General features: G+C 54.1%; 1 protein-coding gene across 1 annotated transcript in view; it reads right to left on the bottom strand.

The window, feature by feature from the left end:
- Positions 1-6,217, bottom strand: part of CELF4 (CUGBP Elav-like family member 4) — a 76,880-nt gene that overhangs the window by 31,825 nt on the left and 38,838 nt on the right. The gene's annotated exons all lie outside the window — the stretch shown is intronic.

Below are 6,217 nucleotides of genomic sequence, written 5' to 3'. Positions count from 1 at the left end.
GACTCCAACTCAAAAAAAATAAAATAAAATACTGCCTCTTCACCAATGCTCCTCCTTCCCCCTCCCCTGTTCTCTGTCTCAGCACCCCCATCCCTACAGCCGAAATTTCAAAGGACAATGACATACTGTTTTGCTGATATATAGCTTCCCTCCCCCCCCACCCCCTGGCATGCTCACAGGGAGAGAGACAGGCTTCTCTGCTGCTTGGTGTGCAGTAGGTCCTCAGCACAGTTATGGTGTGAATGAGGGGTGTGTGCCTGCACTCCCTGTGCCTTCCCGGGGCACATCTCCCTCATATCCCACAGGCTTCTACCACCATCTTGGTGCCCTTCCTATCTGGTCATGCTGCAAAATCCAGCCCTGGGCACTTTGGGGGAGCTCTTCCCGAAAATGCCCCCCAACACCTGTGATGAGTAAGTATTGAGTGGTTTGTTGATGCCACTTAACTGTGTACTCAGGGGTAAGGGACCACTAGGGCCACGTGACCCTGCAGTAGCCTGTAAATGACTGCAAAGGATCCCCCAGCCCTCATGCCTGGCTTCGGTGTGATTTCCGTTGTCTCCCTGAGGGTTGGGGTCTGCATTCCTTCCCCTTGAATCTCTGTGAGGCTGTGGCTGTCCTAACAAGTCCAGAACGTTGGAAGTGGTGTGACTTCCCAGGCTAGGCCGTAAAAGGGATCAGCTTCTACGCAGCTCTCTTTTGGGAGACTGTTTGCTCTGTGCATGCCAGCCACCACACTGTGAAGAACCCCCAATTAGCCCACACAGAGAATCCACATGGAAAGGAACTGAGGCCCCAACCAACAGCCAGCATCAGCCACCAGATGTGTGAATGAGTGACAGAGTGAGTCCTTAAACAATCCCAGGCCCCAGCCTTGGAGTCTTTCAATTGAGGCCCAGACACCCTGGAACACAGGCAGGCCCCCACGCTGTGCCCTATGAGTCTCCGCCCTGCGGAATTTGGGAGCAAAATACATGATTGTTTGACACCACTTGGTTCAGGGCTAAATTGGTATGCAGTCACAAAAACTGGACCAGGGTCCCAGGGGTGGCTATAGTCAGCAGGTCCTCACTAGATGTTTGTGGCCAATTCAATGATTGACACAGTCAAGGCTACAGCAATGCAGACTCCAGCACTGAAGATAGTCAGTGTGTTCATAGATCTCTCTGAACACAAGGGCACTTGGGGACCTGTGTCCTTCCGTATTCAGGGTGGGTGGTACCTCCTCCCCTAAAGAACACCCTCCTCACTCACACTGCCAGAAGAGTGCTCCTAGAGTCAAGGGGTCCTCCTGACCACTGCCCTGCCAGTACCCCTCAGCCCAGTTGCACTCAGTGCTAGGCCAGTTCTCAATGATGGTTCTGAGTCCCGACTCCTCCAGTAACCTGCAGGGCACTTTGCTGGTTCTGGCTACCTGCTCTGGGTCAGGGAGCATCAGCCTGGCCCTCTACCATGGTGGGCTTCAGTCAGAGCTCTGCAGTGTAGAGCCCCGGCCCTATCTCCTGCCCTTTACCCAGGCTGCTCTCCTAGCTTCCTGGGCATGGCAGGATTTTGGTGCACACCCACCTCATCTCTGGGGCCAGGAAACCAAGAGGAAGGAAGGGAGAGAGAGTGGGAGGGGGAAGCTGAGGTGGGGTGGAAGGAGATGGGGTGGAAGGAGATGGATAGGGGATACAGCAAAAAGAATTTGAAGTGATGAACAGGGAGGAGAGGGAGGGATGGAAAAGAACAGAGACAGAGCAAGGAGTGGGCAGCCCTTTCCATCCTGGAAGCAGCAACAATTTACTTGAAGTGAGATGAGAGCTTGTTCATGGAGCAACTGAAATGCTTCTCTCCAGACCCACTCAGGCCTCCCTCTGCCTCTCCCTCAGCCCTTGATGCCTTTTAAAGGCTCCGATTAAATAGGATTTCCAGAAAGATTAAGAAGTGAAAACCCGCTCCCTGCTAATCCTTGGCCCTCCTGATTAAAAATTCCATTTCCTGGCTGAATGCAGTGGCTCATGCCTGTAATCCTAGCACTTTAGGAAGCCGAGGCAGGAGGATATCTTGAGCCCAGGAGTTTGAGACCAGACTGGGCAACATAGTGAGAACTTGTCGCTACAAAAAATAAAAATTAGCTGGGCATGGTGGTGCATGCTTGTAGTCCCAGCTCCTTGGGACACTGAGGCAGAAGGATTGCCAGAGCCCAGGAGTCTAAGGCTGTGGGGAGCTGTGATTGTGCCACTTCACTTCAGCCTGGGTGACAGAGTGAGATTCCGACTCAAAAAAAAAAAAAAATCTATTTCCTCACTTGGAAAGAAAAGAAAGGGAAGAGGAGGCACAGCCCCTGCCCACGCGTGATTGAAATGCCAGCGCCTTGGCTCCCTGCCTCCGCCTCTCCTGACGTTGGGGTGTCTTCCTCTATTATCATGACGGGAACCTTCTGATTGCATTAAAATTCATCCACATGTGCATTTCTCTCAGCCGCTTCCCTTCTGCCAGTTTTTTTTTTTTCTGTTCCTTCTTCCTCTCCCCTGAAATCTCCCTCTGCAGTTCTCAGTTGAGCCCTTCCTTCTCACGACTTTCTAAACATTGGGGGCCAGCTGCCCCCTCTTCCTGTCCATGTATATTTCCCCAGGGAAACTACAGTTAACCTGACCTTTCTGGAAGGCTGCAGAAAATAAAGAAACCCGGCTGCAGACTCACCTCCCCGGGGATTCCTGGGTTGACTGCACCCAACTCAAATGCTTGTTTCTAGGAACTTAAATGTGTTCGGTGTGCACCTGCTTCATTTCTGGGTGGGTATTGACTGGAGGGACACTGAGTTTGAGACTGGACTTCCTGGACCAGGCCTACTGGCTCACACCTCAGCACCACATCTCAGTTTTTAGGTCTATAAAATCGGTATGATCAGGCCCTTCTCCTGTGGTCATGGGAGGGTTCCAGGAGCTCCCAGGGTCAATGTCTAAAGCAGTGGGAGGGAGCACACAGGGTTCTGGGGAGCAGGAGTATGACTGCCTTAAAGGGCTGGAAACAGAAGGTGGGTGCTTGTCCCAGCCCTGCCTGGACCCAGAGAGGGCAGCTTGGCTCTCTGTGCCCCGGTGCCCAACTACCATGGGGCAGTGCGCAGGATCCATACTCACCACCCGCCTAAACCAGTTGCTGGGACTGGGGAAGCCAATAAAATAATGGACGGGAGAAGGACCCAGTTTTGTGTCAGATGAAGGTGCTCATACCCCATCAGGATGGGCCATGCCTGACATACCTTAGGTCTACCCTCTGGCCACCCCTTTGTGAGCATTGATTGAACACTTACTATGTGCCTGGAACTAAGCTGCACAGAGGATCTGGGGTGAGTTTTGGGAACACTTCTCAGTTTCTTCTTCAATGGGTTTGTGCATGACTCAAATCCCTGGAGAATCCAGAGTGTTAGGGCCGTGCACCCAGAACCTCTGCCAGGGAGCCTCCAGTGACAGGTGACAGATAAGCCTGGTGGTCTCATCCAGTAGCTCTGGACTGCTGGCCAGAATGGGCTAGATGGGGGAGGGGGCATGGCTACACCCTGTAGGCTTCTAGGAGAAGGTGGGCTGGAGTTATGATATGCAGAGGACAGATGTGAGGGACTACAGGCTCACACCAGAATTTGAGCAAAGACAGAGAGGTGGCTGCCTCTTTCACCTCCTCCCATGTGGTCCCTTCCTGTGGTAGGGCTGGCAAGAAGGGGACTGGGGGAAGACTGACTTTGCTTTTTCCGGCTGCCTCCTGCATGCTCTCCCTCCCACTAACACAGATGTTGCCCACTCCTCTGGCCTCAGGAATCTTTTTGCTCCCAGAATCCCCATCGAACTCTGAGCTTTGGCTTCTATAATGAGACAGCGGTGCGACAGATGCTTAGGGAAGGACAGGGGAGTCTGGTTGTCCCACTCATCTCTCCATGAGGGAGGCAATGACGCCTGTGCTCATTCACCCAAAGGTGTCAGGGCAGAATGGGGCTCAGGCTGGGAGCATTTTCATTTTAAGAGGAGAGCCCAGGACACAGAAACAGTGCACCCATAGTGGGACTTCAAGATGAGGACAGGCCCCTAAGGGGGTGTTTCAGGTTTGAACATTAGCTGGCCCCCTGCTCTGGCTGCGTGGGGAGCGTCTTGCTGGCTGGGCAAGGTGAGTGGGTCTCTGAGGCAGGAGACAGGTGACAGCAGCACCACTTGATTCGCCAAATGCCAGCATCCTGGCGCTAATGCTCAAATTCCAGTTTAATTTTCAAAATTTGATTCGCTCATTACCACCAGCATTAAACAATATTTCTTGCTTAAGAATAGACAAGAGTGGGGACACCGTGGGCGAGTGTTCAGATGGTTAATGCCTTTTATTACCACAATAGATTTTTACTATTCACTTCTCTCCAGCTGCTGAGGGAGGGTGGGGTGGGGATGGGGGACTGAGCTGGGGAGAACCCTGGGGCCAGGGGCCAGAGTGGGGAGCATGTGGCTTTGCAGCCCGTGGCTGGTGGGGTGGGCAGAGGGGCTGCTGGGAGACTGGAGACTCAAAGGTGGCAGTTTGGGAGTAGGGAGAAAGTGCCAGACATTCACAACGAAGGAGACTTTGATCCCCAGAATGCTTTGGTCCTGAGAGTAGACAGGGACCAGGAGACCAGAGGAGTGGTCCCGTGAACCTGCCTCTTGGTTGCAGGGCAGAACCTGGAGCCCCAGAACTCACCCATGCAGGGCCCATGGGGGTCTCCTAGGGTGTTTGTTTACTATGGGTTCAGGACCTCTCCCCCAGGCCAGGGTGCCTCCTGGGTCCCACCTGCTCTCCCTGGAGGTGACGGGTGCCCCAGGGCCCGGAGGCAGTGAGTCTGAGGGTGAAAAACATATTCCTTCCCTCTGACCTCACCTGTGGTCTGGAAACACCCTCAATGGGAAGGGTGGGGAGGCACTCCTGACACCTGACTACAGGAGTGCCCAGTCAAGGGCATCTTCCTGGCATAACTGGGGCTGCTGGTCAAGTCCTGTTTCTACCACTTTTTTGGCCTTAGGCAAGGCATGTACCCACCCTGGGTGGGTCCATATGAGGGTTAAATGACAGCTCCAGGAGGTTTTTAGCACAGCGTCTGGCACAGAGAAAATGTCCCACCCCCACCACTGGGGCATAGAAAAGACTCTAGGGACATTGAATGGAACAAAGCCATGCCAGCTCAGGCCATTCTGAGAAGCAGTCTTCCCTTTGCACCCTCCTGACCAAATGGTGTTTTGGTGACCTCTGAGATGCTACTCAGCCTCCTCCAGGAGATCCACCTGGATTGAGCAAAAACAGACATTCTCCCAAAAGCTACCCTGAGAATTCCTATGCCATTTCCATGAATTCTCCCAGTCCGGACACATCAGTTATTTGTGGCTCCAAAGGGACCAAACAAATTCATTTGAATCTGCATCTGTGCAATTTTTGAGATTGCCTGACCACTGCACCCCAAAACGAGAGGCCCCCTTTTGCTCTCTCCTTGCCAGCCCTGGTAGTGCCACTTCTCTGCCCCTGGAGGGCAGCAGGCAGAGTCAGACCTGCCTTCCCAAGGAAGGAGGTGGGAGGCAGGGACAGGGGTCTGCACCTCAGTTCTCGGAGCCCGAGAGCCCAACAACCTCACTCTGGGTTGGTGAAGGCAGTTTTCAGCATGGCCGTCTACACTGGACTTAAGAACTTGGGTTTGGGTCCCCCTGCAACTGTGGGACCTGGCTGGCCGCCCTCCAGAGGGACAGTTCCTTCACCTGGGACACGGGGATACCAGAGGTCGGCCTCATCAGGGTTCACTGCGGGAAGCAGTAGGGAGGGACACCCTCCCTCCCTCCACCACACCATGCGGAGGGGCAGCTGGGCTTCGAGCCTCAGAGGATGAAAGTCTTCTTGCTTGGGAAGAGGCTGAAGGAGACGTCAAAGCAGATCAAAGGCTGCCAGGATCAGGACATGTGGTGGTTGTGATGGATGCAAATGAAGACCCTCACCCCCAGGAGGCAGCGCCAGGCCTTGATCTGCGCAGCTCCCTTGGGGTGGCTGCACTGTTTGATGTCAGGGTGAGGAGGCTGGGGAGCCCCTCCAGTCCCTCTTGCTTGCTCTCATGCAACCGCATTGCCTTCCAGACACTCCAGCATTGTGTCCTCCCTCCTCTCCACTCAGCATGACAGTCACCACCTTATCGTATCCAGGACAGACACCCACTTGCCCCCCCCCCCCCCCCCCCCCCCCCCCA

The sequence above is a fragment of the Carlito syrichta genome, unplaced genomic scaffold (assembly GCF_000164805.1).
Source record: "Carlito syrichta isolate Samal-C Ts95f unplaced genomic scaffold, Tarsius_syrichta-2.0.1 Scaffold308812, whole genome shotgun sequence".
In the NCBI taxonomy this organism is placed as follows: domain Eukaryota; kingdom Metazoa; phylum Chordata; class Mammalia; order Primates; family Tarsiidae; genus Carlito; species Carlito syrichta.
Note: the sequence above shows the minus strand (reverse complement) of the source record. Positions and strands in the feature narration are given on the sequence as shown.